Below are 11,432 nucleotides of genomic sequence, written 5' to 3' on the forward strand. Positions count from 1 at the left end.
GTGTGGCTGCATTAGCGAGAAGTGCTGACCCTTCCAAGAGAAAGCAGCGTTTCCCTGGTTAGTGTTTGTCAGCTTGACAGAAACTGAAGTCACTTGGAAAGAGGGGAACCTTAATTATGGGATTACTTCCCTTAGAGTAGCCTGTGATGAGTCAGCGGGGCATTTTCTTGTTTAATGATTGTGTGATAAACCCACTGTAGGCAGGTGGTCCTGAGTTGTGTAAGAAAACAAGCTGAGCAAGCCATAGAGAGCAAGCCGAAGTCCTCTTCCTGGAAGCAGCCAGAAGTGACCTGTGAAGATAGTTCAGTACTCCCTTGATTCAGAAAACCCCACAAAATCATGCAGATTGAGAGGTTCAAACCTTTGAGTTCACTTGCACAACACCCAGGGACACTGCCCAGGCCATCAAGGGTATGCATATCTGCAAAGCCACCAAGTATCTGAAGGACGTCACTTTAAAGAAGCAATGTGTGCCATTCAGGCGGAATAATGGTGAAGTCGATAGGTGCGCTCAAGCCAGAGAGCAGGCTGGACACTGGGGCGGTGGCCAAAAAAGAGTGCTGAATTTTTGCTGCACATGCTTAAAAATGCAGAGTAATGCTGAACTTACGGGTTTAGACGTAGATTCTCTAGTCATTGAACACATCCAGGTGAACAAGGCACCTAAGACTTGCCGACGAACCTACAGAGCTCATGGGTCCCATTAACGCGTCCATGAGCTCCCTGCCACATTGAGATGGTCCCCACTGAGAAGGAACAGATGGTTCCAAAGCCAGAAGAGGAGGTGGCACAGAAGAGAAAGATATCCCAGAAGAAACTGAAGAAACAAAAACTCATGGCAGGGGAATAAACTTAGCATAAAATAAATGCAGATAAAGAGAAAAAAAAAAAAAGCCCAAGCCAGTAAGCAGGCAGCCCTTACTGGACCATGTCGGTCCATGGACTCTGCTCTAGGTAGCCAGTAAGCAGCCAGCCCTTACTGGACCTGGACCATGTCGGTCCGTGGACTCTGCTCTAGGTAGCCAGTAAGCAGCCAGCCCTTACTGGACCTGGACCATGTCGATCCATGGACTCTGCTCTAGGTTCCTGTCCAGCTCGTGCTGTGACCTTCCCCCCAGTGGAAGCCACCCGAGACCCTTTCTTCTCCAAGTTGCCTTTGGCCAGAATGTTTTGTCACAGGAATAGAAAACAAACTAGCACAGCCCGTGAGTATTGGCGTCATACTTTGGCTGAGTCAGTACTGTGACTGCTTGTTTCTGCACAGTACTCTTTTGTATCACTTGAGCCTCAATGAGTCTAAAAGTCCATTTATGGCTACATCTTATGTCATCTGACCACTCCTGATTACAAGACGGAGTTTTCCTAACTATGGACATTCTCAAGGTATTATATATCTACCCCACCTCCCTTCCAGCATCCTGTGAAAGACAGCAAAGAGAAACAGCCTGGTATGAGAAGAATATGTTGTATCCTCATGCATACACTTCAGACCTCTAGCTGCCAACAGTTAATATGTAGTTTATTTATAAACTCAGATATTATAAGATTAAACAATTTTAAAGGCGTGCACTGCATTTATTTTCTAGATGAGTTGAGTGTGTGCCTGCAATAGCCTACTGCGGAGATCACAAGTCAACATTACAGGCATCAGTTCTCTCTACTCTGAGGGTCCCAGGGAATCAAACTTGGGTCAGTCACAATTATGCCTGCTGAGCCAAATTGCCAACCTCAACTTTTAACAGCTTTTTATTTTATTTTATTTTTCAGAAAGGATCCTATGCATTCCAGGTTGGCAGTGCAACAGAAGATGACTTTGAACTTATCTGATCCATCTGCTTCCGCCTCCCCGGTGCTGGGATGTTTCTGCAGCACTGGGCATCAAGCCCGGGCTTTTGTGCTTGCTATGTAAGCACTCTTCTGCCTGAGTCCTATCTCTAGACCCCATTAAGGAGTTTTTTTTTAAAAAATGAAGATTAAATGAAACAATATGGGTTTGTTGCTGGGAACTTAATACCAATCAACAAATGTAAGTAGGAAGAATTGGACAGATATCAGGATAAATTATATAGTATGTGTGTTATATCTCAATAAAACTATTTTTTAACAAAACATTCAGGACTTTAAAGGTAAAAACTGTGCCATCTGTTATTTTATAATCATAACAGATCCAAGAAGTAATAATGCCACTTGCCCTCTCTTCTAGTTTCTCATCACACAGAATGGCCAAAGACCATAGTCACACAGAGAAACAAACAAAAAACAAAACCACAGTAATCTTCAACTACACTGTGTTCAAGGGAGGGGGCCCTTGTTAAAGAGGAGCCATGTCAGTATTGGTTTACATTATATGTCAAGCTGGTGAGCTCATCTCTCTCATCTCTCAGAGACCTAACTACTTTGTATCACAGTCAATAAAGTGGTTACACAGTGTTTCATTTACCAGGCACACAAGTAGCAGGTCTTCCCTATTGCTCTCTGCCTCATTCCTTTGAGATAGGGTGTCTCTCTGAATCTAAAATGTGCCTTGTTTCAGCTAGACTAGCAGCCAGCACCTGCATCACACTCAGCTACAGAAATGTGACTGTGAATGAGGGATTCCTACTGCTTTCTTAGTCACAATTACTGTCTTTGAGTCAATTCCTTGAGTTGACCTTTTCCATTGGAATCTTTAGTTAGTGGTTGCTATCTTCTCTTTTTATTTCAGTGTGTGTGTGCCTGTCTGTGTGAGTGTGTACACATGTGTGTGAGCACTCTGAGGCCAGAAGAGAATATTGGTGTCTTCTATCATTCTATCTTCCACCCATTTACTTGAGGTGGAGTCTCTCCCTGAAAGTCATTAAGTCCCAATCATCCTCCTGTCCCTGCCCCACTTGGAGCAGGCATGCTGGGATGGGATAGGCATGTGCTGGCTGCACTGTGGTCCTCATGACTGCACAGCAAGCACTCCCTCTTGATACTCTCTTAGACTCTCGGTACCACTCTTGTTCATTAAGAACCTAGGAGTCTGGGTAGGGGAAGGAGTAGAGGGTTGGGTGCTTTAGAAGAGGGACTTACTATGAATAAAGTGGAGCACACAGAAAATGTGCCAGTTTTGAAATTAGAGCTCTTCTAGGGAGGATTTTTTTTCCTTATCTTGTAATCGCTCTTTCTTCCACTCACATTTGAGTAGTCCCTTGTGGAGCAGGCATCATATCTAATCAGAAAGTGCTTGGTTACTCCCTGTCGTGGTTTGAATATGCTTGGCCCAGGGAATGGCACTATTTGGAGGTATGGCCTTGTTGGAGTAGGTATAGCCTTGTTGGAGTGGGTGTGGTCATGTTGGAGTGGGTGTAGACTTGTTGGAGTGGAGTGGTCTTGTTGGAGTAGGTGTGCCAACTTTGCTTTGAGACCCTCATCCTAGCTGCTTGGAAGCCAGACTTCCCCTGGCAGCCTTCAAATGGTGTCGTGGAACTCTCAGCTCCTTCAGCACCATGCCTGCCTGGATGCTGCCATGCTCCTGCCTTGATGGTGCTGGACTGAACGTCTGGGCCTGTGGGCCAACCCCAATTAAATATTGTTGTCATTGTAAGGGTTGTCTTGGTCATGGTATCTGGTCACAGCAGTGAAACCCTAAGACATTCCTACAGTTATCGAGCTATTATTGCAGCAGTAGCTGCCTCTTGCCAGGTAGGTAATTATTGTAGCTCCTGAGGACCACAGCTGGGTAAGAACATTGGTGACTGACTCCCGCCCTCAAGTTGCTTTATCATCCCCCAGCACCAATGATAGCTACCCATCAGCGAGAAACGGCAGCACTGGTCCAGTGTGATTTCTCAGTGTCCAGTAACTCGAGGGTATGGTGTCTTCAGCAAAATGTGTGGAGTCATTCAAACAAAGGGCCCTGGCATTAGCCTGTGATGTCATGGTGGCTTCTGGGGCTACCTGACCAAAACATATAGGGCGGTGTTCTATCCCTAGTATTGGAATTTTCATTTCATAACCTCTGGCTTTTAGAAAGTGTTATCCACTTACCCCTATGGATTTGTCAAAGTTTTAGTTAGTTTGTTTGTTTCTTTGTTTGCCTGCCTATGAAATTGTCAGTTTTTTGTTTGTTGGTTGGTTCTTAAAGAACAACTCCTGACCCCCCCCCCCCCCGGAAGAAGAGCAGTTTTTCAGTCTGGGGTGAACAGAGAAAGAGTAGACAATCAATGTTGTGTTTATTAATGAAATTGAATGGAAGTAAGAACAAGTGTTAACCAACCAGGCAGCATACACTAGCTGATATGAGGCCCGGCCACACATAGAGCAGAGGACTGCCTGCTCTGGCCTCAGTGAGAGAAAAAAGCACCTAACCTCAAGAGACTTGAGGCCCAGGGGAGGTCTGGTGGGTCGGGGGGTGGGGTGGGGGAGGGGACATCCTCTTGGAGACTTGGGAAGGAATGAATGGGATGAGGAACAGTCTGAGGGCAGATTGGGAGGAGAATAATGACCAAATTGTAAAAAAAGATTTGATGATGATGATGATGATGATGATGATGATGATGATGATGATGATGATGATAAAAATAAAGAAAAAAGAACAAGTGGTAAGATTAGCTTTGCCAGCTTTACAGTTTTGTAGCACTGGCTCGAGGAACCCAAGAGAGCATCCACCTGAAGTCGTGCGTTTCTCTTCTTGCTTTTCCAGGGGTTGTTCCCTCTGGTAACCCCGCTGCTCACACACTCTCATTCATCTTTTAAACCCCTTTCCCCTGTTATATAACCTTGTAATTTACCCTCTTCTCTCCAGCTCCCTGAACAGCCAGGAGACACTGAAAAGGCGGGGGAGTAGTGCAAACACCAAAATAGCGTGTAGTAAGATGCTTAATCCGTTAATGATATTTTGAAACTGCTCAGAGTATGAATAAAAACTGTAAGCGCCAGGATGCAGCCTTTAAAGCTTAAGAAATATCCTCACTCCTCTGTCAAATGTTAGGCTCTGATAAAAAGAATGAAAAGGTAGTGACATGAACACAGTACCTCACGCCAGACTATTTGGCTTTTGACTCTGGCTTGGTGCCACTAACATACCAAATATTTTTGCCAAGTTATTTAATCTCTGTGAGCATTTGTTTTCTCGTTATGTCAGAAGGTGATTAAAAGCATCGGCTAAGGTGCAAATGCTGGCAGAGTTCAGATATGCCTAGTGTAAACGGGTGAGGCAACTTCACTTTGAGGAAGTACGGAATGTGGGGGACTCCATTGAGCTATGCGCCCAGCTAAAGGTTTTAAATAGAACCAGGACAAATAAAACCTCTCCTGCTCTATAAGATCTGGGAAGTTTAATTTTGACAGGAGCGTGAGTCCTACAGATCGGCGTCGGCTGCTGCCTGTGCCACGTTTTTCAAAGCAGATCAGATACAGAGTGCCTTGAAAGGTCACTTTACCTAAAGGTAGGCAGCAGACTTCCTACACATGCTGCTAAGTGATGAGAAAACCAGGCTGATGTCAATCAATAAATTAGACCTAGTCTAATAGGTTTAAATAAATAGCAAAAGAATTTTGATAGAGGTTATAGTCTCTGGGTTTTGTGTATTTTAGGTGAAATATTTACATATGGTGGGAAACTTTTTGAAAAAAAAAAAGAAAGAAATAACTTACACTGTCCAACCAAGAGTGAAGTAAACCAAACTAAAGCTAGTATTAGAAAAGGAAACTTTTTAATTAAAAAATGTATTTATTTTAATTTATGTGTAAGTGTTCTGTCTCTGCGTATGTATATGTATGCACACCATATACATGCCTGCTCCCTGTGAGGGTCAGAAGAGGGTGTCAGACCCTTTGGAACTGAAGTAACCAATGATCATGTAAGTTACCATGTGGATGCTGAGAACTGAGCAGCAGTCACTCTTAAGTGCTCAACCACCTCTCCAACCTCTATTTTATATACTTTATTTGCTATTTAACTTAATGGATAGACTTTAAGGTTGTTAAGAATCATATAACAACAACAACAACAACAACATCAACAACCTAGAAATGTTTAAAGAGCAGCCTCTGGGTCCTCTCCCAAGCCTCACTCAGAGTAGACAGGCCACAGAGAGCTCAGTGGTTTAGAAGATGCTGACAAGCCTCACTCAGAGTAGACAGGCCATAGAGAACTTAGTGGTTCAGAAGATACTGACCCTGAGGATTCACATGTAAGCAGTGCATGACTTTTACATTATGCTCTTCATCATTTGCACTCTTATCATTTCCTCCAAGAGTCTCACAACATTTCTGTGCTGGTCAAACTGTAAAACCCAAACTACCCAAGTGAAGTAGAGACACTAATGACGCATGGATTTAGCCAGTGTTCAGATTCCAGTGAGATTAGCATCGTCTTCTCCCGAGAGAAGACTGAATTATTCAGCTTTTCTGTTTGGATAGTCCTTCTCTTCATTTGACTGGAGGAAGGAAGAGATGTAAACTGCTTACAAAGAGTTTTAGATGGATATAACAGTCATTGTTAGAGAATATATGTGCTCCAATACCTATGGGACATGGAGAAGGCACTCTCCACAATACTGCCTTCCTGTCGTCTGTCAGAAGCAGGACACTTGTAAAAGTAACTTATTCACCTGGTATAATTGTTGTCTCTGAGGCTTACTGCCTCAGTCAGCTAACCTACACTTAATCCTGGAAGCTTCTGGCCTCCATAAAATCTTATCTAGGCCTAGAAGGTTTTCAGCCTCTGAGGCTTACTGCTGGATAAGCTTGCCCTTTCTAGTTCTTTCTCAACTGTAGCTGGCTGGTCAACCTAGCTGTTCTGGCTCCAACTCCTCTCTGAGCTGAATGATCCAATCTGGTTTCTCTCTTTCAGCCTCTAACTGATATACTCTTCTTGATCTCAAACTAAGTCTGGCAATCGTTCTAATCTTCTGGGTCCTTCTCATTCTCTGGCTCATTCTGTCTTCACCCATGTCTAGCTTGTTCTCTCCCTGTCACCTGTTTCTCTATAACTGTTCCAGGAAAATGGCTTCCTTCCCTCTCTCTGCACAGACCCTTAAGTAGCTCCCCTTTCCTCTCTCTCATGAGAGCTGGGCATATCCTGTCCTGTCAAATCTTTCTCTGATTCATCACTTTGTCTGCTACTCCATTAGATATCACTTTCAAATATGGGTACTTCTTTCTATAAACAACTAACTTTATCTTCATTGTTTGGGACTAAAGTTGTGTTCTAAGGAATGAGCCACAACACAACAAGAAACAGGGTTTTTTCCCCAGTAAATAACACAATCTTAGGGGTCATAATATGATTCTATATCTTGCAGCAGACACTACTGAACATGCAGCAGGCTTGGGTAAAGTTAGAAGACACCAGCGATGAAGAAAAGCAAGCTTGGTGATGTTATAAAATCATTTCTCATTGCTTTGGTCTGCTAGCCAGTATGCTTCTGCTTAGGGCCTCTTGGATTATGTTAATTATGTTTTAATAAATTTGTAATGATCCAAGACTACCATGGTCTGCTACTGGACAGAACTACAAATAAAGAGATTCATGAGAAGGGCAAGAAATAATTGAATACTTCCATAGGAAATCCAGCTTCCTTAATCTTATCTCCCCTTCTATGTACTAGTTCTACAATACTGGAAGATTTGGCATCATTTCTTTTAAATGAAGATAACTTCATGCTTGTTCAATACTGAACAATTCAATACTGTATATGAAGCTACTTGAAGACTTCAGGATACACTGCTGGACTGCTACTAAATGTGAATGTTCAAACAAATTTATATTCATTAAGACCACAAATTATTATGTCATAGCAAACAGTTTAGTTAAAATCAGGTAAAAAATTAATAGATCATATCAAACACATCCAACTAGTGAAAAGGTTAAAATGAGCCGTATAACTTTACTTAAAATGGGTTTTTTTTGTGAAGAATTCTTCTTGCTTTGCCTTGTTTTTGTTTTTATGAGATACGGTCTTGGAAGCAAGCATGGCTGGATTGCACCATGTAGCCTAGTCTAACCTGGCCCTTCGCTGATTGAGGGTTGGGATTAAAGCCTGGGCTACAATGCTAAATCTGTATGAAGAAGTCTTAGGGATAAAACAATGCACGTAGAAGCTGGTAGTAGAAAAACAATAAAGCATATTCTATATGCTTCTGAATATTCTTCAACTAAGCCATAGCATTATAGATAAAAGACATGAGTTTTACCTGTACATTGATAGCTTGGAAGGCAGAACAGTGAATCTCCAGTGATCTCCATGTTCTAATCTCAGAATCAGTGAATGTGTTGTAGTCATGGCTTAAAGGGAGTTTGTAGATGCAGTTAAGGTTACAGACCTTGAAATGAGGAATGATTCAAGTGTGTCCCGGCTAACCACAAAAGTAAAAGAAATGTTTTCCCTTATGTTTATAAGGTAAGAAGACCATGGGGAGCTAGCATAGAAGAAGGGATAAAGAGCCATGAGCTAGTGATGTGGATGCCTTTTAGAAGCTGGAAGAAGCCAGGAAATATTCCCTTCTAAATTCAGCAGCAAGGAGCATGGCCTCATCGACACTGTGATTTTAACCTCGTTAGACTTTCGTCAGAAGCCTAAGCCATATGACAATGCTTGACTACTATCTCTAGTCACAAAGTGTCTTGTAGGTCACTATACAGCAGTAGAAAACTAATAGACAAATTGTAGAACAGAATACCTCAAGAAAGCCAAAACAAAGCAAAATCTAGTCAGGCCTTGGATCAGTCATCATATCTACTTACCATAGTACTAAACAGAAATGTGACTTATCATAGATTAAAAATAAGAAGAAATTGTATTGATATTGTCTGGGTTACAAGTTGGAAAAACATGGGAGGCATATCTTTTTAGCAATGAGCTCTGAAAAGAACTGCGTGGAGAGTTATAGGCACACACAAGGCTTTGGTGATTATGGGATGATTTTAACTTTCAGAGGTAACGCCATCGGATTCCTAACATCAAATATTAGTAAGTGACCCTTAACAAGGAACACCTAAGCTTAGAAATCACACTGACTGCATTTCAGCTGAGCTGCAGAAGCCAAGGCTAAGTAACAGTTGATCACCAAAGAGTTTCTAGACGAGCTTCCGCAGCACGATCAACCATGCACCACGTAGGAGAAATTCTATGAAGACTTCCAGTCGACCCTCTGAAGCAGTTCAAGGAAGCTAGGACAGTCGCCTCATGAACCTCATTATATTAGGGTTTGCCGGGTGAAAAAAGTCAACGAGTTATAGGCACGGAAAATATAGAGATAGAGAGAAAGACATTTATTAGGAAAGATTGGTGACTAAGAAGTCCGTATTCTACTGTCCCTAAACTAGAAATAAGGAAAGTGCAAGTTCTTTTCAAGTTCGCAGCCCTGAGAGCTATAGAAACTAGTAATGTTAACTCCCAGTTTAAATCTGAAGGCTCACAGTACTTGGAGAGCTAATCCTTGAAGACAACAGAAGATGGATAGCCTATTTAAAGCAGAGGGACTTAGCACCTCCTCCACCTTTTTGTTCTTGTCCATCCCTTAGAGTTTTGAGTGGTATCCGCCTTCCTTGGTGAGTGTAATTTTTATTCAGTCTAGAGATTCAAATGCTAATCTATTCTTGGAGCATCGGCAAAGACATACCCAGAGACAACGTTTTACTAACCTCACCGGCATCTACAGCATAGTCAATTAGCCCTTAAGTTGACCACCAGAGTCATGCATTACAGCCGGAGAAAACTGAGTCAGGTTACTCCTGAGAGTGGAATCCATAAATACGCATAGACCAGGATTTCACGACACTCTTAGAAAAAGGGGGTTAGAAATTGATGTACTTGTTTTTTTTTTTTTTTCATTTTTTAATTCTTTAATCCTTTTTTACAGTTTAGTTTTCATCTCCCTCCCAGTCTACCCCCCAGGCCGCTCCCAACCCATATTCCTTCCCCATCCTCCCCTGCCTCCTCCCCTCCCCACCCCTTCACTCCACCAACAGTATCATTTGGTCCTCTCATTCTCTCCCCTCTGTTTCTTCCTTCAAGCCTTTCTATCTCCAAAGGCATTTGATAACAATTGTATATGGACAGTGGTTCCTTGGTGAGCCCTTATTGAGCGATTGACTCTGCAGGGAAGTTAACTCTAGGTCTACTGACTTCTTAATGTGGTGAGTGGAAAGGAGAACCAGGCCGAAGTGTTGTCTGCTGTCTCTAGATAGAGAACTGACAGCAAAACAAAGTTAACAATACCACCAAAGACCAGGTCAGTGAACAAATAACTGCATGGGACTTACTTACGGAGCAGAGGTGAGAGGTTGCTCATAGGAACATGGGTGGCTCAGAGGCAGCTGCGTCAGCATAGGCCCACTCTTGTGTGGCTGACAAGCTGAGACTCCGGAGCTCTCTGCACATCGCGCAGGCAGCTCTACAGAGTGGGGGGCATCCTCACGTCAACAATCTGTACTGGTCCTAAAACCTCGGCGGAGGAGAGCTCTTGGGCATCGGGTAAGGTTCAGCGAGCTCTCGGGACTTTGAGCTTACTTCCTGAATCTTGTAGAACTTCTTGAGTTGTAAGACGCTTTCTCCAGGAGGAAATACTTTGGTTTGGAGGAAATTGCTACACAACATAAGAAAAAAGAGCAACACCAAAATCCCTGTGTTTTAACCAGAGCAATGATTGAGCAACCCCTTAGATCAGCGGTTCTCAAACTTCCTAACACTGCGGCCCTTTAATTCAATTCCTCACGTTGGAGTGACTCCCAACCATAAAATTATTGTCATCACCACTTCGTAGCTGCACTGCCTACCATTATGAATTGTAATGTAAATACCCGATATTCACGATATTTGATATGCAACCCTCACGAAAGTGTCATTCGACCCACATATTGAGAACCGCTGGTTTAGAGAGTAGTGTTCTTGTTTTTGAATGTCTCCTCTAAGTGATACAGTACAATGAGCTTCCCTAAGTCCTTGGAGAGAAAAATAACTGCTAAACTTTTTCTCATGAGAAGACAATCAAACTGCAAAATTGAGACAGTTAAGAGATGTCAGACAGTGTCAACCGGCCAGACTCCCCAGAGCTCCCGGGGACTAAACCACCAACCAAAGAGTACACATGGAGGGTCCCATGGCTCCGGCCGCATATGTAGCAGAGGATGGCCTTGTTGGACATCAATGGGAGGAGTGGCTCTTGGTCCTGTGGGGGTTCGATGCCCCAGTGAAGGGGAATGAATGCTAGTGCAGGAAAACGCGAGTGGGTCGGTGGGGTAGCACCCTCATAGAGGCAGGGGGAGGAGGATGGGATAGGGGGTTTCTAGAGGGGAGACCTAGAAAGGAGATAACATTTGAAATGTAAATAAAGAAAATATCCAATAAAAGAGAAAAAAAGAGAGAGATCAGACTTTCAAAATAGACACCTCTCAAATTTTCTGTTAACGTGGTTTGCAGTTGTTAAAAAATTCTGAAAAAGAAACAAGAATTGGACTTGGT

At 42.9% G+C, this 11,432-nt stretch overlaps 1 pseudogene; it reads left to right on the forward strand.

Moving 5' to 3' along the window:
• The first annotated feature begins 304 nt into the window (after positions 1 to 304).
• Positions 305 to 850, forward strand: LOC116076277 (annotated as a pseudogene).
• The last annotated feature ends 10,582 nt before the right edge of the window (positions 851 to 11,432 follow it).

This window comes from Mastomys coucha, unplaced genomic scaffold, assembly GCF_008632895.1.
Source record: "Mastomys coucha isolate ucsf_1 unplaced genomic scaffold, UCSF_Mcou_1 pScaffold4, whole genome shotgun sequence".
Lineage (NCBI taxonomy): Eukaryota > Metazoa > Chordata > Mammalia > Rodentia > Muridae > Mastomys > Mastomys coucha.